The sequence below is a fragment of the Pelodiscus sinensis genome, chromosome 6 (genome assembly GCF_052426305.1).
Source record: "Pelodiscus sinensis isolate ZL-2025 chromosome 6, ASM5242630v1, whole genome shotgun sequence".
Taxonomy (NCBI): Eukaryota; Metazoa; Chordata; order Testudines; family Trionychidae; genus Pelodiscus; species Pelodiscus sinensis.
The window spans coordinates 17,841,321-17,859,239 of record NC_143057.1 but is presented as its reverse complement, the minus strand read 5'-3'; the positions used below and the strand labels follow the sequence as shown (position 1 = coordinate 17,859,239).

General features: G+C 39.0%; 1 long non-coding RNA gene across 3 annotated transcripts in view; it reads left to right on the top strand.

Annotated features, from left to right (window-relative positions):
- Positions 1-11,450: 11,450 nt before the first annotated feature.
- The window catches only part of LOC149524125 (uncharacterized), a 28,483-nt gene continuing 22,014 nt past the window's right edge, over positions 11,451-17,919 (top strand). For all 3 annotated transcript variants that reach the window (XR_016349988.1, XR_016349990.1, XR_016349985.1), the window contains exons 1-2: positions 11,451-11,573; positions 15,039-15,081. This is a non-coding gene — a long non-coding RNA (uncharacterized LOC149524125). The remainder of the gene's footprint in view (positions 11,574-15,038; positions 15,082-17,919) is intronic.

The following is a 17,919-nucleotide window of genomic DNA, read 5'->3' as shown; positions in this document are numbered from 1 at the left end:
GCAAGCCTCCAGGAAAGGGAATTCTAAGATATGTGGAAATCTTTTTATATAGCCCTCCTGGGTCTACTCTATCCATAGGCAACTAAGAATCTGTTTAGGACAGGCATGACCAAAGTCCGGCCCGCGGGCCAATTGCGGCCCGTGTTCCGGTTTAATACGGCCCCACAGGTAATTTGGCAATATCTATCTTTTATGGCCCCCCAACGAATCCATATGTATTGAGATGAATACATTGTAAAATCTCAGTTAATGTCAGTTGGTCTAAATCAGTTATAAATATATTTGGACACAACATGTATACTTGGTGTTATGTTCCTGTTCATATTTTTTGAACTTAAAAGTTGACAGACAACCTTTATTACCAATAATATGTAATGTACTTTACAATGTTCCTGACATATTTCAGCTTCCTGGATTTTTTTTTCCATCTGGTCTTCAGATATGAAAGGCAGAGTGATTTAACACCTGTTTAGATTTGTCATCCATGTGACGAAATGAAAAGTATGCCGTTTGCAATAAACTTTGCATAAAATAGTTAATTTGCATTTAATTTTAATGGTTCAAAGACTGTCAGGCAAAATGGTCGGCCCTCATGCATGTTCACTTCATCAAATCTGGCCCTCTTTGAAAAAAGTTTGGACACCCCTGACTATGATAGATTTCTTGGCAGCTGCCTAGGGTGGCAGATTGGACTTGGCTACTTCTTCATGTCAGAGAAGTGGATCAACCAAATTTGAGCATTCTTATGACCTATGGTGCTAGATCACTCAATGCTACTCACTCAAATTTGGCTTATGAGGAGAGGGTCTGGCAAAGAGAAGTTTTGCCTGGGCTCACAGATTGTCTTGGCTCTGCTGCCCTGCTGTTACTCCTCATCACACTGCATGGTTTCATGAAGATCCATTTGGTGAAGTCATGTCCCCTGTGATGTCAGAGGGGACCCTAGAGGAATAAATGAAACCAGAGGCAGCATTCAATATGTGACATGTCTAGGAACAATGCCACTGAGTATGTCCAGTCCTTAGTTCAGCCTCCCCCACAGTTCTGCCAGAGGAGAGATATTGTGGAGGGCAGCACCTTCTCTCCATTCAAAGTTTCTGGGAGTGTTTCTGCCCAAGTTATTGTCCCTTCCCTCACATATGTGTGTGTCAGGAGGATGAACTGGGCCCAAGAGTTTTTGATTATAAGGGATTGCAGGATCAGGACCATGTAATTTGTAAAGAGCTTGACGTCCTTCTGAGAGTATTCAACTGTATAAAGGAAATCAATGTTATTATTTTAATACTTTATTATCTCTGGCAGTGATCTGCTGGGAACAAAATTCCTATACGGAATAGCAGAGTTTAATTTCTGCAAAGAAGCATCAGAACTGTTCTGCACACAACATAAAAATAATCATTATTTTTCCTTTACAAAAAGATCTTATTTTTAATTTTTGCTTCAAGTGGTCCACTGATGCACTTTTTTACTCAGACAGGAATTGGCAATGTCGTAATTCATGGTAGAACACTAGTTCAGTGATCAATAAAATTAATCCATTTTTAAGGGAAAAGGTTTCAATAAGATGGATTTGGGAGAATATTAAAGGCTAGGGAATATTTCTGTGATCCAAAACCTGGTGGTGTTGATGTGAGTCAACAGTAAATTTCTATTTTCCATTTTCATTCCTTGTCATATTCCTTCTGACAAATAGGAAAACCTGCACTTCAATCTAATGTTAACAGTCCCGCTTGAGGTTTAAGGAAATGCCAAGCCATTTCACAGCAAGTTTCAACTGTTGGCATAAGGTCAAAAGAACAGCACCTGAGGCTTTTATTGTAATCATTATTTCTCCAGAGTTCATTTGAAGCAGGCACTTTTGGCTGTTTGGCCCTTTCAGTGCTGCTGCTAACTCTTTTGTTCTGTGAATCATAGGATGACTCCTATATATCCGTCTGTCACATTCAACTAAAGTATACTGCATTTTTTTTAATAACATCAAAACCCAACCTGATCTGGGCTAAGTGTACCTTGCATAACATTCCTTAAAAAGAGTTATTAGGCTTAACCCTTAGAAGTGGTTGACAGTGGCATAAGTGAATGTTTAATATGGCTGGTGTATGCATGTCTGTGTGTAAATATGGAACCAATGACAGTTACCACTCCAATCCCATTATCTACCCCTTTAGCATGTCCCCCTTTCGTCCCTTCTTTCCACTTTGCATATTACAAATCACCTCAGGGTAGTATTTCAAATGCTTCTATAATTCATTTTGTCAACATTTTCTCCCCTCTCTATTTTTTGGGTGTCTCATTGGATTCTAAAAACACCAGCTTTGATTTTCTTATTGGCTTTGATACATAGAGAGCACTTCTGCAGTAAGCAGTAAACATCACAGTTATAAAGAATAAATGGTGCCAGATGAACATGATTTTTTGGATTAATTTACAAAATAAGAGGACGAAGGGCATGTAGTAAATACATTTTTAGTAACTAAGTAATTTTAAAATATTAATTAATTTTGGTATGTTCTATAGTATAATATTTGGTCAAAAAAAAACCATCAACAAAATGTAACAATAGCAATGTACTGAACTGAGGAGTTGAAATATCTAGAGGCACTCTTGATAATTTTCTATCTAACGACTAAACAATTAATCATTGGTAGGAGGAAAAATCTCTCAGATTTTCCTGTCCTTCCTGTCTGTAATTTATTTGATCCTTTGTTTAGCCTGATGCCATCGGACTCACCTGCTCTTAAATAAAGCCACCCTTAACTAAGGTGTCCTGAAATATTTTGAATTTTTACATTTATTCCAGAACACATAGTCCAATATCACGCATTCATAACTTTGATTTTCTTCAAAATGACTTAGTTAGAATAGGTTTTAGCTTATGTAACCCACATACCTAGTGGGTGTGGTTCACTATTCCATGCAGTGGCACTTCGACCACTTACAGGGAGAGATAATAATGAGTGAGCTCGACAGCGTAAAGTGGCAGCTAGATGGATTTATAACTTAAGCTGTAAAGGCTCTTACACACAGATCCCAGGTTCAACTGTGCCTTATGGCAGTTACACTTACAATTGCTGATTTGCTGTTTAATTATTAATATTTGTGGTCAGCAAAAGCATCCTGAACTGTGATGACTAAAAATGAATAGCCTGTTTCTGCTGTTCATGCAGTAGAAACAATCTACTTTGAAGACTCCTCTTGAGTTTTATTTACACTAACTCCATTTTGCACTGCAGAATCATGTAGAAAAACCTTAGTGTAAATGAAAATCAGGCACTTGTAACTCTGAACAATTGTTTCAAACCTGTACAGAATTGACCTTAGATCTCAATATGATCTTCATAGCAAGCCAAATTTAAAATGTCTAGCTTCAGTTATCTTGTAAAGAACCTGACCACGTTTTTTCTTAATTATATAGAAACCATATATCTTAATTTGGGATTCCCCCCACTTTAATAATTTAAAATAGCAAAACTGGATAGTTTTGAACGTTAAAAATATATTTTAGTTGGGATGAAATATAACCTTGGGGGGGGGGGGGTAGACTTTACTGCCCTTCTCCAGTGTCTACATAAACCTCCAGAAAGTAGCTGGAGACCCAGAGTTCAATCTCTTAAGGAATTTCAGCAAGAATTGTCCCTGGTCAGCCTCTTTTCCTTCATGTCCAAAAAGGAGCTAAAGAAATGAATTTAATTAAATAACTTTTAAAAATCTTATGAAGAAGAAACAATCTAATTTTACAACATAACAACTATTTTATAACCCACAGACATTGTCTTCACAATTATAAATGTAAAACAAAAACAAAAACAAAAAGTAAAATTTGAACAGTTCAATCCACACAAAACACAATACAAAGAAACTGAGAGAGCACAAAGCTTAGATTTAGTTCACCAGAGTCTCATTTTTTGTCTCTGATGGTCAAATCTGCAAAATATGCTCAATCTGAACCATCTCTCCACTTGCTTGTAGGGATCCTCAGTTGGGCTATGCCTACACAGTGGAGCTATTTCGGGATACCTCTGATACCCAGAAATAGCTATTCTGCATCTTAAGAGCAAGCCCATTATATTGAAATATAATGGACTCTCTATTGTGACTTCCTGGAAAACCACATTGCGCAAGGGATAAGGAACATTTCAGAATAGTGCCTTATTTTGAAATAACATCGAAATATGCTATGCAACTTGCATAGTGCAATTTGAGTAGCTTATTTCTGACTAAGGATGCTGGGTAGACACATCCTTCAAGTCCAGGCAGCCTCTTCCCCTGCTCTGGATCACTGCTAACCAGCCAGCTAACCAGTAAGTCACAAGGATAGAGACTTAAAAAAAAACCCTGTTACAAGAAAATACAAAACCTGAGAACAACAAAATAGAAATGACTCTTTCTCCATTACTAAATAGAAAGAGGAGTTGAAGAATCATACTGACTGAGAAAGCAAACTAGAACAGTTTGGCTAAAATTCACAGAGGGCACATGTGTGAGTTTTAGCTGAGAAAAGCAGCTGCCCTGCCTTCTTGCTCATGAGTCTGACCCCAGAAACAGAGACAGACCCTAAACTACCACACACAACTCCAGAAGCTTCTGGGTGTGAAATGCTAAATCTGCCTAGCAACAATGACCCAGTTATATGCATGAACTAATGGTCTGACATACTTCCTCCAGTTGGTTTTCTTAGGCTCTTCTGGTGCACCTAACATATTCTCTCTGAGGTGATGAGTGGTACATGATTTTACTCCAGTGATCTTACTTAACTCAAAAATCAATTATGATTCAAAGCTGGCACCCTGACTGTAGGCAACTGGACACTCCCTGTCCCTCACAGGAATGTAGCCAGCTGGCCACGACCCCCCTCAGTTTCCCCTGACCTTTCATCTGCCCTTACAATTGCAGTGCAATATGAAAAATCTAAATATTCTTCAGTATTGCACAAAACAAAGCCATGGCCCATCTAAAATATACATATCTGCATTACTCCTTAAAAAAGAGTATTACCTTTTAAAAAGAGTGTTGGGGTTAGGGGAAAAGTTGTCTGATTTTGAACCAGAAATGAGAAGTTGCTGGATGTGCTTCTAATAGTAACAATAACACAGGTAGGAAGAATGCTGTGCAACTCTTCTTTGTATTTTTCTTCAAAACATTAATTAATCTGAAATTATTACTTGCTTATTGCTCTCTGTGGAAATACTGACAGTAAAATTTTTACTACTAAATGCAACTAAAAACTATAGAATCATAGAATCATAGAATACAAGGACTGGAAGGGACCTCGAGAGGTCATCGCGTCCAGTCCCCTGCCCCCATGGTAGGACCAAATACTGTCTAGACCATCCCTGATAGACATTTATCTAATCTACTCTTAAATATTTCCACAGATGGGGATTCCACAACTTCCCTGGGCAATTTATTCCAGAGTCTGACTACCCTTACAGGGTATGTCTACACTACCCCGCTAGTTCGAACTAGCGGGGTAATGTAGGCATACCGCACTTGCAAATGAAGCCCGGGATTTGAATTTCCCGGGCTTCATTTGCATCAGCGGGGAGCCGCCATTTTTAAAGCCCCGCTGGTTCGAACCCCGTGCAACGCGGCTACACGGGGCCTAGTTCGAACTACCTAGTTCGTGCCCCATGTAGCCGCGCTGCACGGGGTTCGAACCAGCGGGGTTTTAAAAATGGCGGCTCCCCGCTTATGCAAATGAAGCCCGGGAAATTCAAATCCCGGGCTTCATTTGCAAATGCGGTATGCCTACATTACCCTCCTAGTTCGAACTAGGAGGGTAGTGTAGACATACCCACAGTTAGGAACTTTGTCCTAATGTCCAACCTAAACCTCCCTTGCTGCAGTTTAAGCCCATTGCTTCTTGTTCTATCCTCAGAGGCCAAGATGAACAAGTTTTCTCCCTCCTCCTTATGACACCCTTTTAGATACCTGAAAATGGCTATCATGACCCCCCTCAATCTTCTCTTTTCTAAACTAAACAAACCCAATTCTTTCAGCCTTCCTTCATAGGTCATGTTCTCTAGAACTTTAATCATTCTTGTTGCTCTTCTCTGGACCCTCTCCAATTTCTCCACATCCTTCTTGAAATGCGGTGCCCAGAACTGGACACAATACTCCAACTGAGGCCTAATCAGCGCAGCGTGGAGCGGAAGAATGAATTCTTGTATCTTGCTCACAACCCATCTGTTAATGCATCCCAGAATCATGTTTGCTTTTTTTTCAACAGCATCACACTGCTGACTCATATTCAACTTTTGGTCCACTATAACCCCTAGATCCCTTTCTGCCGTACTCCTTCCTAGACAGTTGCTTCCCATTCTGTATGTGTGAAACTGATTGTTCCTTCCTAAGTGGAGCACTTTACATTTGTCTTTATTAAACTTCATCCTGTTTACCTCAGACCATTTCTCCAATTTGTCCAGATCATTTTGAATTATGACCCTATCTTCCAGAGCAGTTGCAACCCCTCCCAGCTTGGTATAATCTGCAAACTTAATAAGCGTACTTTCTATGCTAATATTTACATTATTGATGAAGATATTGAAGAGAGCCGGTCCCAAAACAGACCCCTATGGAACCATACTTGTAATACCTTTCCAGCAAGATTGTGAACCATTAATAACTACTCTCTGAGTACGGTTATCCAGCCTGTTATGCACCCACCTTATAGTAGCCCCATCTAAGTTTTATTTGCCTAGTTTATTGATAAGAATATCATGCGAGACCGTATCAAACGCCTTACTAAAGTCTAGGTATACCACATCCACCGCTTCTCCCTTATCACAAGACTCGTTATCCCATCAAAGAAAGCTATCAGATTGGTTTGCCATGATTTATTCTTTACAAATCCATGCTGACTGTTCCCTATCACCTTGCCACCTTACAAGTGTTTACAGATGATTTCCTTAATTACTTGCTGGCACAGAAGTTAAACTAACTGGTCTGTAGTTTCCTGGGTTGTTCTTATTTCCCTTTTTATAAATGGGCACTATATCAGAAATATTCTGGCAACAAGAATATTTAAAAAGTAGTTGTATCTAGCCCTATAGTGAAAGAGTAAAAACTCTTCTGAGTAATCATCTTTGGCAGCATTGGCATGGATGAACAGCTGTTGTTTTAAAAAAAGGCAAAATAGCATCTCATGCTTGGTAGTATCAATTCATACTCTCCAGAACTTTAGAACAACACTATTTTATACATTCCTTTTGAATAACAAGAGGAAATGATGCAAGGGCTCTTATTTCCTTAGTGAATAAAAATATTTTAAAAACAATAGTTATTAGCAACCACACTTTCTTGCACAATGAGAGCATTATTTATGATCCAACAAGATGTTAATGTATGCTTTTATCCCCAAACTCTATAACAACATTACAACCCACACACTTAGGAATCACAAGCACTGGAGTGAAGCAGTGTTTCAGCATCCAATCAACTACATATACATCCTACTGTTAATGCATTCCCATAGGGTAACTTTCTGCTTTAGGCTTCAATGTACAAAATACATAACAAATTGTTAGTTCCGGAGTGTGCTGAGATTTGTATGCTAAATAAAGATAATAAATGTAATGCTGTTCTCAAACAGGGCTCACCCTTTTATCATGAAACTGCTACTTGGCTTCTACATCAGATATTGGTAATGAACAACAGCTTTTAGTCTCTCATTCACTTTAGTAGTGAACACAAGTCATTATCACCAGATGGCTGTTTGATATAATGGTGAGTTGATGTTCTTAGAGGACAGATTTTTTCCACTCCACAAACTCCAGCATAACTAGCACATTTTTAGAGGTATCCACAACGAGACCCAGTATTCAAGGGGCATGAAGGCTGCAATATCTTCCTCAATCCATGAGATGGTACCTCCAAAACTGAGGAACATTGGATGGATCATGTTCCCAGTCTTTCTGCAGCTGGGCTAGATGCGAATTTCCATATTTATGACTTGCACCTTTCATAAACACTAAACTCATTTCTTTAAAGAAAGAAGAGAAGGGAGCCTTATAAAAAGTTATTTTGACCACTTGTTCCTTAAGAGTTGCCAGAAAGAAAAAAGAATCATCTTTATTAACATGGTTACCATTTGAAATAAGAGTGAATGCTGTTTTGTTTTTGATAAAAAAAAGGGTCACTAAAAGGTTGGAAGGTACCCATTCTGAAAATGTTTAATACTTCTTGCTTTTCTGGAGCATCAAACAACAGGGGGGAAAAAGTATCATGACTTTGAAAGCATGAAATTGAATTACTGACATTCTGGTAAACATATATACCATTTGACATTTTGGGACAGACTAGTAGTTTATGTAGTCCAGTTTCCTGTCATTGAGAGTGATTATCTGCCTTCTCCTCTGCTCCCTTTGTTTAAAGATGTGGAATGATGGAAATAGCTAGAATTGTAAAGGATGGTAATAAGTCCAGGTGTCATTATTAGGGGTAATTGACGTAGCCCTTTGGCTCATTGTTCAGTTGATTCTGTTCATATTCAGCTAAGTTGATTCCTCTCTTCCATTTTACTTTCAAACTTTAGACACTTTGTAGAACAAAACTGCTGCCCCAGAAAAGCCCTCCCCCCTCATTAGTTCTCTTTATCTCCTCTCCTGATCCCATATTTCTGCCAGCCATCATATAATCTCCTCCACCTTTTGCACTCCCTTTCCCATTCTAAAGCCCACAGAATTTTGGTCTGTTCAATAGACATAAATGTGTCCATGTATGGGGTTTCTGCAAACCAAAGTATTAAAATGTAAAAAGCAGCAACATCTAAAATACATGGAAAAACACAGGATAATCCATTCCTCTCAATATTTAATCAGATCCTCCCAGGATATTATTTTGGCACAAATTCACACCCCCCCTCTGTGTCTGCTTAGAAGCAGATACAACAAACAGCTGGTGGTTCCAAATAATGTTAGAGAGTTTGACACATTTGTTTTGAACTCAAGAAAGGATCTTTCAGAAGCAACCTTATTTATGCAGTTTTGTATTGTTATTGGACCATCAAGCTCTTATTTACTGGCTGATTTTTTCCAGGTGCCCATATGTTAGATCATTAATGCTAAACATATATAATATGAACAGAGGAAGGAGGGGAGTTTCGGTTCTTTTCAGTCCTTTTTTATTTCATTTGTTCAAAGACTGGCATGTCAAGATCTCTGCATTGTGAAGCAGGATAAATTTTTGCAGGTAACCTTTTAAACCTAAAATTCGATAGATGAGGCAGAACCATGATTTATATATAAGTTTTGTTTTTGCAACAAAAGCTATGCTCCTACGGTACTAGCAACAACTGCTAGAATGCATTAATCAGACCTTAATTAACAAGGAAGAAAGGTGATAATTTACATTTATTTCAGATTGACACATTGTACTTTATTTAGCAAATGAGAGCTGTCAGGCACTACCAATGAACCAGAGATTGAAGATGAGTGTCAAAAATGTGTCCTCCACCTGGCTGAGCCTTTGTAGGAGGGAGCTTTCAGAGTGTTTATACAGGAATCATTAGACATACCTCATGCTAAGCTTTCATGAATCTTTGAATAAGGAATGCTCAAAGGTCATCAGGTATGGAATATTTTATAATGACACACTGTCATGATTTGTGTGAAATGGTGATTTATCAAAAAGCTAAGGACATACAGGAGTGTCAAATGAAAGGGAAGCAGAGAGAATTGCTCCATCTGCTCAGAATCACTTAAAACAGTCAGTGTATGAGAGAGAAGAAAATTATATTTATCTGTCAACATAGAATTTAAGAGCTTTTCCCCAAAGAGCTGGAGAAACAAGGCTAGAAACATACCTGCTAAATGAGAGCCAGATACTGACACCTTTTTTTGTGTGGCATTTTATTCCATTAGTAATACCACTGAAATCAATAAAACTACTCAAGGAGCAAGATGCTACTGACTTGGAGTAATAATGTAAGGACTCAGAGCTGAGTTTTGTTTGTTCATATCCAATACTGTGTTACTTGCAAGACACAAGTTCTGGAAAAGATTCCATGTGATGTGAGACATGTTTTTCCATGTACCACCTGGTAGGTATGGTAGTATTCCGAAAAATAAAGGTCAGAAGATTTCCATTTAAAAAAAATACAAAAGTGTGCAAAATAAGCACTTATTCAGCTTGCTTGAGATCTCAAATACTAGTAATGCATTTAGCAAAGTACTGTATGTAGAGATTTTCATCTTCAAAGCTCTGTGCTAATATTAGTTAATTAATCCCTAGAGTGAAGCGATTTATTCAGGGAATACAGGGGAACCTAATCCTGCAATAAGGAGTATTGTTGTAGCAGGAGTAAGTCCAAAGAAGGAACTATTTGTCTAAATGCCCAGTTAGCATAAGGATCACACAAAAGCCTAGGTCTCTTCAGAAACTTCCATTCTCTACCTGTATTTAATCGCATGCTCTTGAGAGTAAGGGTATGTCTACACTTCCCCCCAGCTCGAAATAAGCTATGTGAATTGTGTAGCTTCTTTCAAGTCAATTTCAAAATAGCTTATTTTGTAATTTGGCACTGTCTATACAGCATTTATTTTGAAATAAACTGCTATTCTGAAACATCCCTTAATCCTCATGGAATGAGGTTTACAGGGATATTGGAATAGCTTGCCCATTATATTTCAAAATAATGGGCTTGCTGGTAAGACATCGGATAGCTATTTCAGGATATCTCTGTGTCCCGAAATAGTGCTGTAGTGTAGATGTAGCCTAAGGGACCAGGCATGAAAGGGCTTTCCCAATTCTGCTAAAATGTGTAGAACTATCCCATGATCTTTGCTTTGCTTGAGCCTATCCCGTGCGTCCCCTACCCTTTACTTGGGAGATCAGTAGCCTTGTGCACATCCACAGAGACAATGGGGCAGGGCCTGTGGTCTACTTATTTATTCATATTGATGTCTAACTTATCTTTACAGATTACTCTTGCTTCTGATGGGAATATTCTGCACAGTGGGATTGCAGACTCTCTGAATACCAAATGCATATTAATACTCCTTTGAGCATTTCGTGACTCAGTTTAGATGCTATCCTCCTAGCAGCCCAGAGTTTAGTCTTGAGATTTAAACTGGCTATATTCTATTTTGTCTAGTTCCATGGAAATGGCATTGTTTTATGAACAACACAGTACAAAACAAGGGAAATACTCATTGCTGACTCTTTTGCTGTGCACGTTTTCACTTACTTGAACAGCATGTTACTGATGAATTTGTTTTCACAGTATTAACCGTATACATGAACCACGGGACAAACAAAAACAACTGGAAATAGTTTTTATAGAACAACGTACCAGAATACCTGCCTAATTTTTCTATAGGGGTTGATCATTTGCCATTGCTTAGTTAAAATCAAGACAATGTTTTAATTTATACCATTAAATACAATTATTAAACAGGCATTTATGGCTGGTAATTATCTTTGTTTAAATAAACAAATTACTTTCATACAATAGAATTTTGCTACTAACTGCGCCAGTGGTATTCATTGAAGTATTGCTTTCTGGTGCTTATACACAAGAACGCAGAGATGACAGAAGAATCTGAGTTATTGGACTTAATAACCAATATTAAGAGGTAATATTTTTTCTGATTAACTTCAAAAGAAAATCTTTCCACCAAAATGTTAAATATTTTCTTGACTAGATTATTATTCTTTGTAATCAACAATGTTCTTTGAAAATGAGGATCTAATATATAACTAATTAGTAAAAAATGTAATTAGAAAATACAATATTCTATGTTTAGATGTTAATCAAATTCAGGGATATTTTTAATAAAATTATTATAGTAAAAACAAATTAAGAAAGAGAGTCAATTTAATCTAAGTCTCAGAGGGGTGGCTATGTTAGTCTGTATCTGCAAAAACAAGGAGGAGTTCTGTGGCACCTTAAATACTAACAGATTTATTTGGTCATAAGTTTTTGTGGGTCAAAACCACTTTGTCAGATGCATGAAGTGGATTATTTTAGCATTCACAAGTATTAGAAATCAAGCTGAGTGTATTTATAGGAGCTAAGCAAAAATATATTAAAATAACCAGATCTTGACATGATCTTCAAAACCTCTGGGTAAAAATGAAACTGCAATGAAATCTTTTCATTCTATGTAGATCTTGGAACATCACGTAACATACAGTTTGTAGTCTGTGACAACTGAGATTGGACACAAAAAGGCACAAGTCAGACAATAAGGCTGTGTCTAGACGGGCAAGTTTTTCTGCAAATGCAGGTGCTTTTGCAGGAAAAATTTGCCAGCTGTATACACTGGCCGCTTGAATTTCCGCAAGAACACTGACTTCCTACTATCTGAAATCAGTGCTTCTTGTGGAAATACTATGCTGCTCCCTTTCGGGCAAAAGTCCCTTTTGCTCAATGCTTTTGTGCAAAAGGGCCAGTGTAGACAGCTCATTTGTTTTGGGCAAAAAAGCCCCGATTGCGAAAACAGCGATCGGGGCTTCTTTTTTTTCCGGAAAATCGCGTCTAGATAGGCACGGACGCTTTCCCGCAAAAAGGGCTTTTGCAGAAAAGCGTCTGTGCCAATCTAGATGCTCTTTTCCGCAAATGCTTTTAACGAAAACTTTTCCATTAAAAGCATTTGCGGAAAATCATGCCAGTCTAGACGTAGCCTAAGGGTGCTTCAGACAAACTTTACTAGGAGACTTGCTGGAAAAGACTAAAAGCATGATAAACAGGACAGATTGCAATATCTGTTCTTAGGCTCATATAAAGTTGCCATTCCTATTCTAAATAAATTACAGACTAGCTAATTTGTTTGCAAACTGGCAGCTTCAAGGTGAGATAGTTTCTGCTCCTCAGAAGAGTTATGAGTAGAGTTGTGCTGGATTTTCACCTCTAGCTTCCTGACTTAAATCAAGCCTTCAAATATTTGTTGTTTTGTCCAGGGGTATGAGAAATGACTTAGTAGTCTTTCAGCTTTGTCTTCACTGACTCAGTTTTTCCTTTCTGTTTTACATGATGTAACTATTGTGTGTTAGTTCTCACAGTTTGAAACCTTAAATGCAGAGAAGGCAGCTTACAACAAAGTAAGTGGATGAGTTAAGCAACATGGTTAACCTTACATAGCCTTCCTCTTGAGAAATGTATGTCTTGTGTCTGCTAGATTTTTACTGCAAGATAGCTAAAACATTTTAGTTTCTTTTTTTATAAAAACACACCTTTGTGTCAGTGAAGGCACACTTTCAGTCCATTTCCTTTTAGAAATGTATCCATATCTCAATCACTACTAGTAAAACCACCTTCAGCTGGCCCATTCCAACCTTGGCTTACAATGATAATGAGGCCAACATACATTACGGAGTGCCACTATGATGTTTGCCATAGAGTCTGGCTGTGATGGTTCTGTGTCTTGTGCATGTTGAGGGCTTTTCTGGATTCTTAGAATAGAATTTTCCCCTTAGTACATATTACAGATCTTGTCAAGATAGCCATTAATTTTAAAAATGGAAAGGCACATTTAGAAAGGCAGAGAAAGCAGTAGGTTCAGATAACAAACTCTTATTATAAAGGAAGTTACTGTAGCACTAGCATTCATTTTGAAAAGTAATGGAAAGCCGAGGGGGTTACAAGACAAGTAAGACGAAGGGAAATATAGTACCAATATTTGACCTTGGAGATTTGGAATTACTTCTAATAAAGCGCTCAACTAAGTAGGGCAGTATCATTATTCCCATTTTTAAAGATGGGAGGTAACTGTAGTGCAGAATGGCAACTTTGCCTGTCAAAGGCACCTGGCAGAGGGAGGAATTGAACTCAGGTCTCTTGAACAGCTTCCCCATAGTGTACCTATAATCTCTAATGAAGTACTAGAGATAAGTAAGTGCTAGTATCTAGAGAATAATAATGAACACCATGACTTTCTAAAGACTAAGTGATCAGATGTCATATTTTTAATTAAATTATATATTTAGTAGATGAATTTAATGCAATGAGTGATACAACTGCACTTCAGTGAAATATCTGCTCTGGGAATCTCATGAAATTTTACTTAGGAAAAAAATCACATTGTCTTAAATATGTGGAACCAGAATAAAAGACCATAAAGAATACATGTGCATTCTCATACAAAAAAGCATATTGACCAGAAGGAGATATTCACTGGCGGTCTCTTTGGGGATTTGTGACAGGCCAAGTGGAAAGGATATCTTCATTAATAAGATGGAATAAGTGAAGAGCTTGTTCATTAAATTAACAGATAATGTTAAATTGGGAAGGGAGGGGGGCAAGGGGATGCAGCGATGGAGTAATACAAATACTAGGAGAGACTTAAATTGAACACAATAAGACACAGAGTCTAGAAGTAATGCTAGCAAATAAACAAGAGGTTCAACCTGGAAAAATAATCTAAAAGACTCTCAAGTAATCCGAAACAAAAGACAGGACTATGTAGCACTTTAAAGACTAACAAGATGGTTTATTGGGTGATGAACTTTCGAGGGCCAGACCCACTTCCTCAGATCAAATAGTGGAAGAAAATTCCACTATTTGATCTGAGGAAATGGGTCTGGCCTACGAAAGCTCATCATCTAATAAACCATCTTGTTAGTCTTTAAAGTGCTACATAGTCCTGTTTTTTGTTTCAGCTACACCAGACTAACACGGCTACATTTCTATCACTATTCTCAAATAATCTGATATTCCATGAATAGGGAAATACTAAATGCCAAACAAGATTTAGGCTTTACAAGGAGCAGAAACTAGATGGGAGTTTGTATTATGATATTGTGACTTTAAATGGGCAGATTAGCATTATTTTGTATATATTTATCAGGGCTACAGGAGGTAAACCTCTCCACCTTTGCTGAGGAATTCATTGCCAAAGGTGATCAGTGAGGGCAGGAGTTGAGCTAAGCTCACAAAAGATTGGTCATTAATATGGATAACAATTTAACTATTCTAATCAACCCAAGAGGCTCACAGACTCTTTGGCTCCCCAAGGTTCACACATTTCCATTGTGAATGTTGTTCTGAGACCTTTCAAAACAGCTTAATATCAGCAGTCCTCATTTCCTTTTCTTTATAGCCAAAGGGAGCAGTGCCTGGGAGCAGTAGGGATGCGAAGCCAAGTAAGTGCCCCCCCATCCCTCTTATGCCCAGATTCTGCACCCATATCCCACTCATGTATCCTCCCTCCTGGTCAGACACCCTATGCCCTGCCCACTCCTGCACCTACCCTCCTGGCCTGACATTGCACTCTTCCTTGCTCCTGTACCTTGCCCCCTGGCCAGACACTCAAGTCACGGTCTGCTCCTGTACCCTCCCTCCCTTCCAGATACCTCACTTCCAGCCTGTTCTGGCACCCTCCTTTCGAGCCAGACCTTACACACTCACCCTTCTTGTACCCAAACTCCCAGCAAGACCCCCCCCACTCCAAGCTAGCTCCAGCACCCTGTCTCCAATCCAGACCCCCTACCCTGACTCTCTCCTGCACCCCCGTACTTATCTCACTCCCTAGCACTTCCCACTGAATCCCCTCATTTTTGGCCTCACCCCAGAACCTAGAAAGGTTCACAATCTACAAACCCTGGAACCCCAAAAGTGTTTGTTTGGCCTGTGGGAAGCCCTGCACCTTGGTCTTCCCTGCCCCTCCCCTCCTGTGAGGCTGGAGCAACAGGGTAGTAAGGTGTTTTAGTTGGGGGCCACATCAGTGAGGTTTGGGTGTGAGGGGGTTGCCTCTCACTTTTGTGATCTGACATCTGATTTTTCTGTGGACCTTAGACCCAAAAAAGGTTCCCCAACCCTGCTAAATAAAGACAGTATTGAAACCTTTTATTTTGGACATCAGTTAACATTTTACTTGATTTAAATAAAAGTTTGGTAAACTAACACCATAGTTAAAGCACTTAATCTGTTTAATTTTTTTATTTTGATGAATATTTTCCTTTCTAATCAGTTATATATACCTCTATATGTTAGTCCCAATAGCCTAACATGAATAATTTAGTATTGAAAGTATTTAGAGATAAGCAAAGGCATTTTGTTATTATAAGTGGTTGTCAGGTGGGCCACAGAAAGGCCTGCATTGAGTCATGGGCCCTTGGCCAAAAAGTTTGAGAACCACAGTTCAAAGGCCATCAATCCATTATCCTGTTTTAAGACCACTTTTCTAGTTTCAGCATTACATCAATGGAATTTTTGAAGTACATGTGATGGCCACAGAAAAGCTACAATATTCCCTTCAAAATTCTTTTTGCTGCTGAATGCTGTATTTTAACAAAGAACAAGAATCTGGGAGGGCATATCTTTCGTCATATGTGCAAAATGCGGTGGGAAATGGGAGGAAATAGTTGATAATAATAATAGTAAATGAATAAAGCATTGAGGGCCTTATGAAATAGTTTACTAACCTCAGGTTGTGCTCCTGGGTTTGCACAGAGGCTTCCCTCCTACTCCCTGTGTGGAAGGGAGATCAGTCTCTGTGTAACCCATGTACCCAACAGGGAGATATCTCTTTAAGACACCCATGGGGAGACAAAGGAGTAAGTTGTGTCTGGGTCACTGTTGGTAGGCTTATTTAGCACTCCACACCGAGAAGCTTCTGGAATTGGGTGTGATAGTTTGGAGTCAGCTCCACTAGATTCTGACTCTGTTGGTGGGGTCAGACTCCATGAGAAAGGAGGCAGGGCAGCTGGTTTTCTTAGGACCTCCTGTCTTGGGTGAGCTGGGAGAAGCTGAGCCTGGAGCAGAAAGCAGGCTGCTGTCCCTCACTCTGAAGCACTTTGCAGCAGGTAGTGAGGCTGTTAACCCTCTGTGAGGGAACATGGGCAATGTTAATCATAGCAAGGGGGACCTGGAAGGGAAAATTACTTCTGCTTTAGTTGTATGCTTGGAATGTTGTTGATTTTAGCTAGTCTGTTCTAGTTAATGTCTCAGCTAGTGTGATTCTTCAGCTCCTCTTTAAATGTAGTAATGGGGAAAGTCATTTCTATTTTGTTGTTCTCAATTTTTGTATTTTCTTGTAACGGGGTTTTAAGTCTGTTCACTTGTGACTCAACTGAATGTCTAGTTAATCCGTTAGCAGCCTGTCTAGCAGTGATCCACGGCAGAAAATGAGTCTGCCTGGATTCCAGCTGAGGATTCCCACAAGCAAGTTCAGACTCAGCATATTGTGAAGATTTGGTGCTCAGACACACCATCTGAGAGGGGAACTAAATCTAAGATTTTGACGTCTCTCAGTTTCTCCTTACTGTGTTTTGTATGGACTGTTCAAATTTTACTTTTTTTTTCTCTTTATTTATGTTTGTTATAACTGTGAAGATGCCTCTGGCTTATAAAATAGCTGTTATGTTGTAAACATTAGATTTGTTTCTTCATCATGAGATTGTATAAAGTTATTTAATATTTTTTTTTTACTTCCTTTTGGGAGTTGAATGTGGGGAGGCTGGCACTGGGCAATCCTTGCTGAAAATCCTTTGAGACTGAACTCTGGGTCTCCAGCTACTTTTCTGAGAGATTTGGGGGTTTTAAGGCACTGGAGAGGGGCAGTGAAGTCTAACCCACCCAAGGTTCCATCTGCACCCCTAGATCCTGCACAGAGGGTGCACCACTGGATCAGGGGTTTCTTTGTGGAGAGGGAGACAGGCTTTGTGTTGTGCCTGAGGCTGCATTAACTTCAGAGTGTATCTGCCTCTTTGAGCTGCTGTGTTTTGCCTGATATGGAGAACATGGGCTCCACAGGCAGCTCTTGCTTCAGTGGCAATAAGGAATGCAACAGGCAGGCAGAGTTGTAAGAAAGAGATTATTAAACATCTGGAGAAGCCTGTTTGGTGATGAAACTAGAATTTATCTGGTAGCAGCACAAGCCTGGTGTGCATTCTGGAGCATGTGGAGTCCCCCCAAGAGTTCCATCTTGAAACCAGAACTTTTTCAATTCCATTCATCCCATTACAGTTTCTGCTAAGGAT